This window comes from Oryx dammah, unplaced genomic scaffold (genome assembly GCF_014754425.2).
Source record: "Oryx dammah isolate SB20612 unplaced genomic scaffold, SCBI_Odam_1.1 HiC_scaffold_28, whole genome shotgun sequence".
Lineage (NCBI taxonomy): Eukaryota > Metazoa > Chordata > Mammalia > Artiodactyla > Bovidae > Oryx > Oryx dammah.
Genome location: NW_024070212.1, coordinates 14916932 through 14933393, shown reverse-complemented (window position 1 = coordinate 14933393; position 16462 = coordinate 14916932).

The window sequence follows — 16462 nt, the reverse complement described above, 5'->3', positions numbered from 1 at the left end:
TGATGCTAAAGCTGAAACTCCAGTACTTTGGCCACCTCATGAGAAGAGTTGACTCATTGGAAAAGACTCTGATGCTGGGAGGGATTGGGGGCAGGAGGAGAAGGGGACGACCAAGGATGAGATGGCTGGATGGCATCACTGACTCAATGGACATGAGTCTGAGTGAACTCCGGGAGTTGGTGATGGACAGGGAGGCCTGGCGTGCTGTGATTCCTGAGGTCGCAAAGAGTCAGACACGACTGAGCGACTGAACTGAACTGAACTGAAACTTATACAATGCTGTATGTCAATTATATCTCAAAACTGGAAGAAAAAATAATTTTGAAATAACAAAATATATTTAAAGGTTCATCTCTACTGTCCCAGAGCAGGAAGTGAAGAATCAATTTAGAGCTCGAGGCAATAGATGAATACCTGGCACAGAATGGTAACTGTTAGGCATTCTGTTCACTTTGGCTGGTTGGACGCTTTGGAGCTTGCCCAGGACAAACCTGCCCCACGTGCTCCACTTGCCTTCTTGTTTGTAGAAAAACATTAGCCTCCTAGGCTTTCCCTGAGTTCCAAAGAATAAATTTAACTAGAGAAGTGAGGAAATGTAGAAACAAAGGAAAACAGTCAAGCAAGACAAAATAATAATAGTTTAGCCATTAAATGAAGTCCAGGACTTTCAGTTCCTCCTCTAGGGCTATAGACAATATCTTGAGCCATATCCTTTGAGCTGTTTTGCAGATACTGAAATCCCCACAGGTGGAAGATGTTAACTATATGCTGTCCCAGACCAGCTGGAACCAGAAGGTTCATGATGTTGACTCCAGATTACCTCACCACCCACCAAGCAGAAGAATGTCCATGAGTTGATCACGTACCCTACAACCCCCCTCCCTCACCCTGTCTGGAAAAACCTTTCTCAGAAAGGCACCCAGGAGTGCAGGTCTTTTAAGAACTAGATGCCTGGACTCCTTGCTTGGTACCCTACAATAAACTCTGCCCCCTCTTTCACCACAACTTGGTGTCAATCAACTGGCTTTACATTGCATAGGCAAGCAGACCCAATTTTGGTTCTGTTAACAGGAACACAAAGTATGCCTGGGATTGTCTGAGCTCAAGGGATGGCCACCTTCCGTGTGGCTCTACCCCTGCACGTGTGCACCGAGCTCAAGGGATGGCCACCTTCCGTGTGGCTCTACCCCTGCACGTGTGCACCGCTCAGCACACAGCTGACGGCCTGGAGCGAATGCTCTGCGGATCTCCAGAACTCGGTCTCCACGCAGCTCTCTTCTCTTCAGTGTCTGGGCCTGCGAGCTGCTCACCACGGCCTCCCCGCATTCCCAGCTCCCTCTCCTCAACTCTGGGAGACCACCAGGCTCAGCCTGGCCGCCCCCCGCCACACACACACATCCCCGCCTGGAAATTCTCTTCAGGCAGTAATCTGGGGAAATCTTAGAGTTCATCCTGTTTGTTTTCTGTCTCTCAGGGATCACCATCCTGTTCTGCTGTTGTCCATTGTCTGAATATCATTGTTTCATATGGCTCATCCATTTTTTAGTTGTTTGATGCAGAAAAGTAGAGGATAGTCCCTATTATACCTCTGTGGATGGAGACAGAAGTTGGCCTATGACTTTGGGGGGCTTCCCTGGTGGCTCAGTGGTAAATTCCTGCCAGTGCAGAACTGGGGAGATGTGAGTTTGATCTCTGGGTTGGGAAGATCCCCTGAGAAGGAAATGGCAACCCACTCCAGTATTCTTACCTGGAAAATCCCATGGACAGAGGAGCCTGGTGGGCTACAGTCCACGGGGTCAAAAAAAGTCAGACACAATTTGGCGACTGAGCACGCGTGCTCTGCCTTTGGAGGAGCCAGTCAGTCGGTCAGTCCCGTCGCTCGGTCCTGCCCGACTCTGTGCGACCCCATGGACTGCGGCACACCAGGCTTCCCTGTCCATCACCACCTCCCAGAGCTTGCTCAAACTCATGTCCACCGAGTCAGTGATGCCATCCAACCATCTCATCCTCTGTCGTCCCCTTCTCCTCCTGCCTTCAATCTTTCCCAGTATCAGGGTCTTTTCCAAAGAGTCAGTTCTTCACATCAGGCGGCCAAAGGATTGGAGCTGCAACTTCAGCATCAGTTGAGACTTTGCTGTGAACATGACTTTGATTGCTTCCTGGGCCTTCTTCAGTCCCCTTTAACCCTTCTGGCTGCAATGCTGCTGCTGCTAAGTGGCTTCAGTCGTGTCCGACTCTGTGCGACCCCATAGATGGCAGCCCACCAGGCTCCTCTGTCCCAGGGATTCTCCAGGCAAGAGTATTGGAGTGGGTTGCCATTGCCTTCTCTGGCTGCAATAACCAGCAAAAACACTCCTGTGTATCACACTCCATTGTATCTTCCTACTGAAAAGGGGGAGGCTTTATATTATAATGTCCACACCACCTATTTTAATTGTGTATAATTAACTTTGTCTTATCGCAGGAGTGCATTACGTAGTTTAGAAAGTCAAATAGGACTAAATAACTTTGTTGAAAAACAATAGCCCCTGTCACACTCCTCCCTAATTCCCAGTCCCTACGCCCAGAGGCAACCACCCTCAAAATTTCTAGTTGCTTTCTCTGATATTTACTTTCATATTTCTAAACAATCTGATTTAGAGAGTACTGCTGTTTGCTCTTTCTTTTTTTTAATCTTTCTCTATGACTTTCTCGTCTGGAAGGTGAGGATTTAGTTCTCCATGTCTTACCCCTCAGCGCACAAACACATGCACGCTGCTGCTACTTTCCCAGTATCATTAAATCCAAACTTAAAGTCAATTCAATATTTAGCATTTAGATAGATGCTAAGTATTTAGATAGTTATGAAACTGTAGTAATTATTCACGGTTGAGCCAAGTAATATACTATGGTCCATTCTATTTCTTCAAAAACTGTTTATTTTCTTTGTAGTTAATAATTATCCGGAAAGACCAACAACCCCATAGAGAAATGGCCAAAGAACATAAATATTTCACAGAAAAGAAATGCAAATGGCTCTTAAATTATTAAAAAGATGCTCAATCTCACACATAAGATAAATGAAAATTAAAACTGCATTGAGATAGCATTTCTCATTTATCAGCTTGGCAAAAATCCAAGAGTTTACAACACAGTCTGTGAATGAGGCTTCAGGGAACAGGCATTTTCATATATTGCCAGTGGGATGGCAAAACAGCACAACTCACATGGAGCGGGATTTGGAGATATCAAGCAAAATTACAAACGCGTTTACCCTTTCACCCAGCAATCCCACTTCAGGGAATTTGTCCGGCAGCTATAGCAGCACACACTTGAAACGATGTGTGTATACAGTTATTCACTGTGGCATTCATTTACAACAGTAAAGTGCTGGAAAAAACCCAAGCGTCTTTCTAAAGAGAGCTGGTCAAATAAACTACTGTACACCCACACAATGGAACACTAAGCCACTTGACAGAAGAATGAGGATGCTTTCCACGGAAAGGTCTCCAGGATATAATGGAAAATGAAAATAGCAAAGTGTAGAACAATGTATATAGAGTATTTAAAAAATAAGATAGTATCAGGACTTCCCCAGGGTCTAGTGGTCCACCTTCCAACGCAGGCAGCTCAGGTTCATGGAATTAAGATCCAGCATGCTGCGTTGCACCCCCCAAAATTAAATAAGAGTCTATTCATATTGACACATACCTTATTTAAAAAATACTGGAACTTAATATGAATATAATTAGCATACTGAACTGTACACTTGAAAATGATTATAATAATAATTTTATTTGGTTTTTCGTGCATGCTCAGTCACTCAGTTGTCTGACTGTTTGCCACCCCATGGGCTATAGCCTGCCAAGCTCCTCTGCCCATGGAATTTTCCAGGCAAGAATACTGGAGTGAGTTACCATTTCATCTTCCAGGGAATCTTCCTGACCCAAGGACTGAACCCACATCTTCTGTGTCTTTTGCACTGCAGTCAGATTCTTCATGTGTTTTTTTTACCACAATTAAAAAAAAAAAAATCGGAAGTGTCTGTGAGAAGTTAACATAATATGGTTGCTTATTTGGGAGGAAACCATGTGCATAAAGTCATTTATTTTGCTCTTTTTTTGGCTGTGCTGGGACTTCATTGCTGGGAGGGCTTTTCAAATATTGTCTGGACTTATTTTTATTTTCTTTTTCTGATTACTCATTTATCCCCAAACCCTCTTCCTCTCAATGTGGTCATACTCACTCAGTAGCTTGGCAGCACCCTTTTTTTTGGAGACAGCCTTCTGGAGTCCTTCACTCTCCTACTGTAATCTGGGTTGGCTGGCCCCTGGTTCTGCTGCACAGCTACACCTTTGAGTTTACCTTCACCAACAGTCTGAGAATTCCCTTCCCCTTTTTCCTGTGTTAGAGCCCTGTTTCCTGGATCCCATCTGTTTACTTCTTCTTTGTGGACATATTCCCAAGAACTTCCTGGGAAACATTTGTTTTGCTTTATGCGTTTAAGTGTCTTGAATTGCTCATGATCCTAATCCCATCCTAATTGCTAGTTTACCTGGAGTAGAATCTTAGGTTGGGAAACATTTTCCCTTAGGATATCAAGGTCTCCTAGTTTCTAGCATTGCTACTGAGAAATCTAAGACTAATTCCTGATCCTTTGTGTGAATGTAAATCTTTTATCACTCTCCCTTTAAAAGTTTGGGGCTTCCCTGGTAGCTCAGATGGTAAAGAATCCGCCTGCAGTGCAGTTCGATCCCTGGGTCAGGAAGATCCCCTGGAGGAGGGCATGGCAACCCATTCCAGTATTCTTGCCTGGAGAATCCATGGACAGTGGAACGTGGTCGCAAAGAATTGTATGCAACTAAGAGATTAACGCTTTCAGTTTTCCAAAATTTTGGTTCTTAGAAAGTTTCTAGTATTATTTCTTTGATAGAATGTGCTCAGTCGCATCTGACTGTCCGTGGCCTGAGTCCCTCCTCAAATGCCTGCTGATCCTTGGATATCCATTCATATTTCAGCATGAGGCACAAAAAAATCTGTTGGGTAACTGTATGTACTAGCTGGGTCCTGACTATACCCCAACAGAATACTAGCTCTTCAAGGCAAAGATCTTGTTGACCTAAAAAAAAAAAAAAAAAAAAAAGCACAATGTGAATGTTGTGAGATAAATTTTATTTGGGGAAAAAATGAGGACTGCAGCCTGGAGACAGCACCTCAGATTTAGCCCTGAGAAACTACTCCAAAGAGGCAGCAGAGGGGAAAGGTCAGTATATATGTGATTTTGGTGAAGGGGGAGTACATGGAACCAAGCACATATTTTTCCAGAAGGTTTCTACTAGTCTTGTGAAGCTTTTTCAAGTCACGAGGAACAGTCATCACCATGAAGGACTATAGTGTTTTTCTAGATATAGGGAGATACCAGAATTGGGCTCATAAAACTGGCTCCTGAAAATATCTAACTATCTGAAGACCTGTCTTGCCAGTCCCCCCGCCCCCACCCCCATCCACACCAGCACAGAGTGCCTCATCTCTGCTCTCCACCCTGCACTCCTTCCAGCGGGAGTTGAAGGTCAGCAGCTGCAGCAGTACATGATTTAGTCCTTGTAGAGGGAGATGGCAAGTGCCCATGGCAAGTGCCAATTTGTAGTTGACAGTCTACATCAACTTTGTTTACAAATAGAGCACCTAGCAGATTGTCTGACACCTAGTAGACGCTCAACAAATATTTGTAGAAGGAAGAAAGGGAGGGGAAAATGGAAGGAGTGAGGACAGAAGCAAAGAGGGAGGGAAAGAAAGACATCGAGAGCTTCCCTGGTGGCTCAGATGGTAAAGAAAGAAAAAGCGTGTCCGACGCTTTGCGACCCTATAGACGGTAGGCCACCAGGCTCCTCCGTCCATGGGATTCCCCAGGTAAGAATACTGGGGTGGGTTACCATTTCCTTCTCCAGGGGATCTTCCCGACCCAGGGATTGAACCCGAGTTTCCCACGTTGGAGGCAGACGCTTGAACCTCTGAGGCACCAGGGAAGCCCTAAAGACTCTGCCTACAATGCAGGGGACCTGGGTTTGATCCCTGGGTCAGGAAAATCCTCTGAAGAAGAGAATGGCAAGCCACTCCAGTATTCTTGCCTGGGAAATCCCATGAACAGAGGAGCCTAGGGGCTACAGTTCATGGGGTCACAAAGAGTCAGACACAACTGAGTGACTAACAGCCCTAAGTAGAGGCTTTCTTATCTTTTCTGAAAGGTTAGCCTTTTCTTTGGGACCATTCTCTGGGACTTCTTCCAGAAAAGAATGCTCTAATTTTGCTCCTGGCAGTGCAAACTTAGCTTTCAGGAAGCAGGTAGGGAAAGATGCAAGGGGTTGCATCATTCAGTACACAGATTATTTTTATTCATATGCTCCTTATACCTATTTTTGCCTGGTGCTCCTAAGGCTAGATTATTTTTTCAAATCCCATCTTCCCAGCAATGTTCCCTACAGTAGGGGAAAGAGTCCTTGACTCATGAAACTTAAAATCAACTGAGAAGAAACATAAGCAGAAAAGAATATATATTTGTATATTAACATATACACGCTTGCTCAGTCTCCATGTCATGTCTGACTCTTTGTGACCCCATGCACTGTAGTCCGCCAGGCTCCTCTGTCCATGAGATTTCCCAGGCATGAATACTGGAGTTGAGTTGCTATTTCCTTCTCCAGCGGATCTTCCCAATCCAGGGAAGATCCATATATATATATATATATATGTGTGTGTGTGTGTGTGTGTGTGCAATAAATATATTAAGCCTGTTTTAAATATGAATTCATATATGTGTGTATATAAATGTCAAATAATGATAGGTGCTATGAGGAAAAATAAAGCCAAATGAGAGGATGAAGATGAGTAGGAGGGCATGTATGTGACCTTTCCAGCTCATGCAGGCTCGTTATCATAAAAGACATCTCAATGGAGGCAACATAATGACTGACTGAGTGTATATCTTGGGGAAAAGTTTTCCAGCCTGACGTTCAAAGTACAAATTCTCTGAGGCAACAGTATAGTTAAGGAGGTCAAAGAGCATCAAGAAAGCCAGTGTGGCTGGACAATGGTGAGTAAGGAGGAAAACAGTTTGAGATAAGATGGAGGAGGGAGCCAGGGGTCAGATAAGGAACAGGTTGATAGAGCACAGTGAGAACCTAAATTGTACTGTGTGATTGGGAGCCACAGGAGGGTTTGGCCAGGGGCACCCAGGATAAAATTTACATCGAAAAGGATCTCTTGGTGGTCTTGTACAGAACAGGATTATAGGAGTGAGAGTGGAAGCTGGGAGCCCAGAGGGGAGGCTATGACCTAGGCTGGTGCCCTGCCCAAGTGGTTGAGGTCAGATTCTGGAAGGCAGACCTGACCAGATTCGATGAGGACTGGAAGAGAGAGAGGACAGTCGAAGACAACTCCTGTTTCACTTGTTTTGGTTTTGGCAATAGGTGGTGCCATTTGCTGAGGAAGGAGTTGCTAGGTGAGGAATAGGTTTGGAGGTAGAAATCAAGAGTGTGTTTTGACCATCCCAAGAGTATGGGATGCCAATCAGACTTCCTGATGGAGATGCCACATAAGCAGCAGATCTGCAAGTGTGATGATTAAGAGGAGCTTTGGGTTAGATATAAATGTGTGAGTAGGGATTCCCTGGCGGTCTATGGGTAGTGCTTGCAGAGGTACAGTTGTTTCACTTCTGAGGATGCAGGAAAGAGCTGGGTGCCTAACTGCCCTAGGGGGCCCCCTTCCTTAAACCTGTCTTCATTACCAGCCCTGGGCCAGACTGTGCCTTGAGAGATGCCATACTCTTCCAAAACCCTTTGGCAAGAGTTCATTCTGCAGGCATCCGCCTTAGAGCTTTTTCATTTCTCAAAAAATCAGTTCCCACTCCTTCACCTTTTGTTCATCTTCCAAAATGTGCTAAACCTTTCATACTTGAAGGAGCTATGTTATTATTATTATATAATGATTCACAGTCATTCTAGTATGGTTTTAAGAAATAGACATGTGTGATTAACCCCTCATGTTTCCCCAAGTCTTTTTGAAGGACAGGATTTGTGTGTCACTACAGAAAAAGCTGAGGATTCAAGGTCAGACAGACTGAGTTCCAGTCCCAGCTCCACCATCTACAGATTTGCCAGACTGGAAAGGCTTTTAACCCCCTCCATCCCCACTCTGGTGGCTCAGATGGTAAAGAATCTGACTTCGATATAGGAGACCTGGATTCGATCCCTGGTCAGGAAGATCCCTTGGAAAAGGGAATGGCAACCCACTCTAGTATTCTTGCCTGGAGAATTCCATGGACAGAGGAGCCTGGTGGGGTCTAGTCCATGGGGTGGCAAAGACTCGACTGAGTGAACACTTTCACTTTCTTCCCACTCTAGTATGGAGATGATACCTACTCTTTGGTAATCATGAGGAAAGGTTGGTACCTTGCTCTCCCATCCCCTCATAGAACAGTTCCCCAACATGGAACTCTGTTAAATGTCATGTGGCAGCCTGGATGGGCGGGGAGTTTGGGGGAGAACGGATACGTGTATGTGTGTGGCTGAGTCCCGTCATCGTCCACCTGAAACTGTCACAACATTGTTAATCAGCTATAGCCCAATACAAAATAATTTTGGTGTTAAAAAAAATTATATTAAGAAAAAAAGCAGCTCCCCAGAATACATATGTTAGAATGGGAATAAAAATAGACAAAAGGGGAATGAGAAGAAAGAACCAGCCAGACTATGAAGGTGAAGGTCCACCCTCTTGCTCAGATGTATTCACAGCTATAACCATTCCCGCTCATCAGTCACTTCTTTCTTCCCTGGGAACAAAATGTGCTTGACCATGATGCACTTGTCTAACCTCGGAGCACAAGCGAGGAAGTGACATTAATATGATAACTGAGGTCCAAACCACCAAGGAGCTGCATTTCCATTTGGTGATCATAAATCTATCTGCCCTCACCCCCACTCCCAGATCCTCTGAGTCTGGGTGAAGAACACCCATGGAGATTGGATATCGGAAATGGCTGCTCAGTTATGCCTAACATCTTTGCAAAAAGGACCACGCTGCTGCTGCTGCTAAGTCGCTTCAGTTGTGTCCGACTCTGTGCGACCCCATAGATAGCAGCCCACCAGGCTCCCCCGTCCCTGGGATTCTCCAGGCGAGAACACTGGAGTGGGTTGCCATTTCCTCCTCTAATGCGTAAAAGTGAAGTTGCTCAGTCGTGTCCGACTCTTAACGACCCCACGGACTGCAGCCTACCAGGCTCCCCTGTCCATGGGATTTTCCAGGCAAGAGTACTGCAGTGGGTTACCATTGGTAGCTTCCTATAGTTGCTTCCTGAGCTTAAACCAAAAACAAAAACCCCAGAGGAGTATGGGTATCCTCAGTCCTGGCCAGCCCCAGGTCTCTGCCACATGCTAGGTAGACACTAAGCATCCTACACCACGCTCTACGGCAGGTGGTGTCAAAGAGGATTTTGCTTGGTGATGAGTTTCACAGTATTGGAATGAACAAAGCTAAGTTATCCACACACTAAAACAAACGGCACTTGAGACATTTCTAGAAGTCTAGAAACTTCCTTGATCTTGTCTGAAAACCCATGTCTCTATCTTGATGTTGTTTAGGACTCTCTTTTTTTGGCGTGGCTCATGGAAATCTTAGTTCCCCAAGCAGGGATCGAACCCACACCCCCTCCAGTGGAAGGAAACGTGGAGTCTTAACCACTGCACTTGCAGGGAAGTCCAGCCCCAAATCAATTCTGATCCTGGTTGGTGCTCCTTTGGAGAACTACCATCCATAACAATAAATGTGGGCAGCTGCCGCTGTGGGCCAGGAACTAGCAGAAACCCAGGGGGCAGCAGCATGGGCATGGCTTCACTCCTGCCCATGTGGACCGAAAGGATGGCGCCACTGTGTACCAGCTGGGTGGTATTCATGCTCCTGAGGCCTCTCTGATGATGCTAATTCCAGCCATGTAAGGTTAGTGTGAGGGCTAATCTGGCAGGTTGTGTAACCCTACATGCCTGACATATTATAGATGCTCAGCAAAAGGTCACTGTTATTAAGGATAATAAGTAAAAGTGGTAGTTTCCTAGATGTCAAACAAATATCAAAGTCATGAAAGTTTACAGGAGTTCAAAGGGTGGGGCTTACTAAGTTGACCTGGGAGACTTTGTGAAGGAAATTGCAACTTGACGTAGAGTTGTCAGATAAACTACAGAACCCCCAGTTGAACTGGAATTTCAGATAAGCAATGAATACTTTCTTAGTGTACGTATGTCCCAAGTATTACACAGGACATAATTATAATAAAATATTCTTCATTGTTTATCTGAAATTCCAGTTTAATTGGGCATGCCCCATTTTTATTTGCTAAATCTGGTAAGCCTAATCTGGAAGAAAAGGTGGCATAGATGGGATGGAAGAAGAGGATGGGGAACCCCCCACAAGTTAAGCGGAAGAACTACCAGACATGTATTTACACCTGTCGGGTGCTGTGCTGAGCCATTTACAGGAGTATCCCAAACTCTTGTAAAGAAAGTGAAAGTGTTAGTCTCTCAGTCATGTCTGACTCTGCGACCCCATGGACTGTAGCCCACCTCTGTCCATGGAATTCTCCGGGAAAGAATACTGGAGTGGGTAGCCGTTCCCTCCTCCAGGGGATCTTCCTGACTCAGGGATCAAACCCAGGTTCCTGTATTGCAGGCAGATTCTATTACGGCTGCAGATGAGGGAACTGAGACTCAAGACTCAAGAACTGAGACCTGAGACCCCTTAAATCCCCACCCCACCCCCACCCCATCTGCCTGGCTCCTAAACACCTGTCTCTTTGCAAGCACCACATCCTCCCAGGGGGCAGCCAGGAAGCAAAGGAAAAAGAGTGTGAATACCCACCTTCATGAGAGAGCCCACCCCACGCATCTGTTCCAGCTCTGTTCCAACACAGCCTCACTTCTGAACACTCAGGAGCCTTCAATTTTTGTTTTTTGTAATTTTTTTTTTTTTTTGAGAGCTGAATACAGCAGCTAGGCTTATAGATTGCCCCTCCCTTTAACATTTCTATTTAACCAGGATACATTTGGGGTGCCTTTCAATTATTCATATGAATCAAGTGTTTTTTCCACTCTCAGTTTTGAGTTCCATGTTATCCATCCCAGAAACCACAGCAAGGAATGGTGCCCAGTTGCTAGAGTGTCACCATCCTTCATCAGTCAGATGCCAGGAAATTTCGTTATAAAGACAAATTTACCACAGGTCATCTTGCCCTCCCACAAAAGCTATCCCGAAACAAAGGATTGATTCTCTAAGAAGATAAACGTTATGTATTAGAACTACAATAACCTAATACCATATTTTCTTCAAATCAGACTTTGAATTCCGCTGGTTCTATACGCAGCGTAATTACAGCAACACTCTAAATGAGGCAAAGTTCAAAGAGTATGAAATAAAGATATCCTAAAGTGTGATGGCTTTTACCAAATTAGTTCTGTGCCAATGCAGGGTCTTTATTTGCTGCAAAGTAATCTTCTTTAAAAAAAAAAAAATGCAGCTTAATTCCACAAACACTATCCAAGAGCCCACTCTGGGCACAGACTGCAAGGAAGACTCTGGGAGCCAAGTCAGTTCTGGCCCTCCAAGGATGTGTGACAGGGAACGGACACATATTCAGCTAAATTTCAGAAAGGAAGGAACGAAGTAAACATTGTAAGAGACAAAATGTCATGGGGGCCTAGAAGAGGGAGTGATTAATTCACACTGTGGGGAGGTGGTACTGAGCCAGCTGGGAAGGGTGACTAGGACTCTGACAGCTGGTGAAGGCATCCAGGCAGAGGGAACAGCTTAAGCAAAGGTAGAAGGCCATGGTGTGCAGGAGGACTGATCATCATCTAATTGATCAAAATGTGTATGGTGACATTCTAATTATTCTATGTTGTCAAATATCATCACACCTACTCACTTCAGAAGTAAAAAAATCACATACCTGCATGACTACCCCTATAGGCCTTTAACTAATGATGTACAAGCAGGGTGGTTTTTTAAAAAGATGCTAATTTCCCAGACTAAACCACCCTCCCGGGTCCCTGGGCCCTTTATACACATTCCATCGTGAGAAACACATACCCTGGCCAACAACAGACTCCTTTCTTGCCCCTGATTCTCGTTGCTTCTCGGCATCACTACCTCTAAACTCCCTCGTTAACACATACTCCAGGCCACACAGGCACACATATTACCGAGTCCCCATACGCAGTGCCAGACAGGAAACACATTTGGAGGATTTTAAACAATTTTAAAATGTGCCTTCAAATTTTACAACTTGCTTTACTCGCCCGAGGGAAGAACCAAGACCCTTGTATAAATATCACCCCAAATAGGCCTGCTCTACATCCCACCCAGCTCGGGGATCTTGCTTGTTCTATGTGAGGCTCAGGGTGGGTGTAGGGGGTTTTGTTTATTTTGATTTTTCTTTTTTTCATTTCATCTGTGTCTTCTGTGAACACTGGCTTTTTCAGTCGTGTTTATTTTATAGGCACTCCCAGTAGCCGATGGGACAGAAGCAGCGTTCCTTTTTCAGGACATGAGCCACACAAGCATCCCAGGACAAAACTATTAATCAGGCTCCTGGTAGACTTACGAGGAAACTTCTCAAGGATATAGTTTCCTACCTTGAGTTGGACAGTTCCTAGAATGAGGGTGGCTGCGGCCAAAGGAGAGGACCTCAGAGCAGAGGCTGGGGCACCTGGAGGGTGCTGGCTGAGACGAACCCCTATCAGCCCCCCAGCTTCTGGCCCAGTGTCTTTATCTGCAGAAGACCCTCAGGAAGCCCCCCTGGCTGCTTCATTCACTTTCCCTCTCACTGGTTCACAAACCAGAGTCTCCAGTTAACTTGGCTGTTATTTGTTGTATTTTTTAATCACCCTTGTTGTTGTCTTTCTTCAGTCACTCAATCATGTCTGACTCTTTGCGACTCCATGGACTGTAGCCTGCCAGGTTCCTCTGTCCACGGGATTACCCCAGCAAGAATATGGGAATGGGTTGCCATTTCCTTCTCCAGGGGATCGTCCCAACCCAGGGATCAAATCAACATCCCCTGCATTGGCAAGTGGATTCTTTACCACTGAGCCAGCAGAGAAGCCCTTTTAATCACCTTTCAGTTCAGTTCAGTTGCTCAGTCGTGTCTGACTCTTTGCGACCCCAAGAATCACAGCACGCCAGGCCTCCCTGTCCATCACCAACTCCTGGAGTTCACTCAGACTCACGTCCATCAAGTCCGTGATGCCATCCAGCCATCTCATCCTCTGTCATCCCCTTCTCCTCCTGCCCCTAATCCCTCCCAGCATCAGAGTCTTTTCCAATGAGTCAACACTTCACATGAGGTGGCCAAAGTACTGGAGTTTCAGCTTTAGCATCAGTCCTTCCAAAGAAATCCCAGGGCTGATCTCCTTCAGAATGGACTGGTGGGATCTCCTTGCAGTCCAAGGGACTCTCAAGAGTCTTCTCCAACACCACACTTCAAAAGCATCAATTCTTCGGCACTCAGCCTTCTTCACAGTCCAACTCTCACATCCATACATGACCACTGGAAAAACCATAGCCTTGACTAGACGGACTTTAGTCAGCAAAGTAATGTCTCTGCTTTTGAATATGCTATCTAGGTTGGTCATAACTTTTCTTCCAAGAAGTAAGTGTCTTTTAATTTCATGGCTGCAATCACCATCTGCAGTGATTTTGGAGCCCCCCAAAATAAAGTCTGACACTGTTTCCACTGTTTCCCCATCTATTTCCCATGAAGTGATGGGACCAGATGCCATGATCTTCGTTTTCTGAATGTTGAGCTTTAGGCCAACTTTTTCACTCTCCTCTTTCACTTTCATCAAGAGGCTTTTTAGTTCCTCTTCACTTTCTGCCGTAAGGGCGGTGTCATCTGCATATCTGAGGTTATTGATATTTTTCCTGGCAATCTTGATTCCAGCTTGTGCTTCTTCCAGTCCAGCGTTTCTCATGATGTACTCTGCATAGAAGTTAAATAAGCAGGGTGACAATATACAGCCTTGACGTACTGCTTTTCCTATTTGGAACCAGTCTGTTGTTCCATGTCCAGTTCTAACTGTTGCTTCCTGACCTGCATACAGATTTCTCAAGAGGCAGGTCAGGTGGTCTGGTATTCACATCTCTTTCAGAATTTTCCAGTTTATTGTGATCCACACAGTATAATTTGCACACAATAATAGTCATATGATTGACTTTCTCAACAAATGTATTCACTCCTGTAATCACCACCCAGTCAAGATAAAGAACGTTTCTATCTCCCAAGAGACTTCCTTCATGCCTCTCTTCCAGTCAGTATCCCCAGTCCCACCCTCAGCCCCTATCCCAGGAAACCACTGAGCTGCTTTCTGTCCCTGTAGATTACCTACCAGTTCTCAAGTCAATTAGAAAAGACCTTGATTCATTGGAAAAGACCCTGATGCTGGGAAAGATTGAAGGCAGGAGGAGAAGGGGACGACAGAGGATGAGATGGTTGGATGGCATCACTGACTTGATGGACATGAGTTTGAACAAGCTCCAGGAGTTGGTGATGGACAGGGAGGCCTGGGGTGCAGTCCATGGGGTCACAGAGTGGGACGTGACTGAGCGACTAAACTGAGCTGAAAGTTAATTAACCTTTTCTGGAGGAGCATTGTCACTGGCTGGGTGGTGTCAGGCATTGCCTCCCTCCCAGCACCTTCCCCTTCTCCAATTCTACAGAGGACCCAGGTGCATCTAATGACATATGGGTTTTTTTTTTTTTCTTTTTTGGAAGGACAAGGAGGAGAGAGTTCTGTTTAAAACAGGAGTGTGGGAAGAGGTAGAGACTAGGTGGAGGGAGGAGGAGGTCCATCCTTGCCTAGTAGGTTAGGGGCAGAAGACAGATAACTGGGTTTGATAAGGGCTTTGATAAGGAAGACAGTGATGGACAGGGAAGCCTGGTGTGCTTCTGACATAGACACTTAATGAGTGAACAACAACAACAAAGGGCCTTTGGTGCCTCGGGGTTGATTCCAGGCCTTTGGTGACTAAGCTGAGCATAGAATTGGAGAGAGGGCCCACCCCCCACCCGCCTTGCCAGGGGCCCAGCTCTGCCTGGAGCTGGGGATTGACCCTCACTGTTATCCTCGGCTGCCCTGGCCTGGGGCAGAGCTCTTTGCCTGAGCTTTCTGCTGAGCGGCTGGGCTGGGCTGGCCTGCTGTGGCAGGAAGGGCTGCAGCAGGTCACTCACCAAGAGCCTTGTGTGTGCACCAGAGCTGGCAATCACCAAGCAGCTGGGAAAGAACACCTCACAGGAGGGCCCTTGCTGGAGGGTCTGAACAAGCGCCCCAAAGGCTCCGTGGCAAAGCTGCTGTCCTCAGAGAGGCGTATGGCAAGGTGGCGAATATGCCAACCATCCTCAGCCTAGCCCCAGGGAAGCCTGTCGGGCCTCATAGACTGAAGTAGTTGCAGAATGAAGAACTGACTCACCAAACAACATCATGTGGCAAGGCCAGCAGTCTTTCTCCGGGACCTTCCCCATCCCCGGATGGAGGTGGCACTGGAGAGGAGAGGGAGATGCCTGCCGCCCCACACCCTACCAGCAGAAAAGCCCTGCACCCAGCAGGACATCTGCAGCGCAGCACGCACAGACACGATGATGAGCCCACGTGCAACGCCCCGTGGCGACCATCAGCAATATTTGAGGGGGACTTAGCAGGGGCTGGAGGTTCAATGTCAGCAGGTAGGAGCCAGAGCCAGTTGTGTGGGAATTCATTACTGTCACTGTGAGCCCTCCGTAATAAAAATCATAATAATTACCATCATAATAGCTAATCCTGAGGTTTTTCCATATGCCAGACATACCAGCTTTTCTAAGCACTCTAAGCACTTTGCATACATTATCTCACTTAATCCTCTCCGTGATCCTTTGGGTGGGCCCTGCTATTATCATCCTCATTGAATTAAAAAGAGGAAACTGAGGCACCAGGGTCACATCCTACTAAGTGACAGTTAGAATTTGAATCTCTATAATCAGCCTCCAAAGCCCAAGCTCTTAGCTTGGGTGAGGCCTGGGAACAGGATCTCACAACTTCCTTCCAATACCTCTCAGTCTCTTCCCACTGTCATCTCCCTACCTGCCTCCACTCACAAACAGCTGTTCCTCCCTTGGCCAAGACGAACTCCTACCCTCCCTCCTGAACCCCATCCCCACACATCCTTCCTGGGGCCTGCTTATTCAGTTTCCACAATGTATTTCCAGGCCCTCTCCAACAGTTTTCTTCTCTTTATCTATAACTGGGCCCAGATTTCTCTCCCAGGTCTGTTAGCCAGCCAGTGTCTCGAGCCTGCCCCAGCCTGCCCCAGCTTGCCCCAGCCTGCCCCAGCCTGCCCCATCCTGCCCCAGCCTGCCCCAGTACAGTAGCCCCCAGCCACAGGGATTGGTCTGGGGATAGGAATGTAA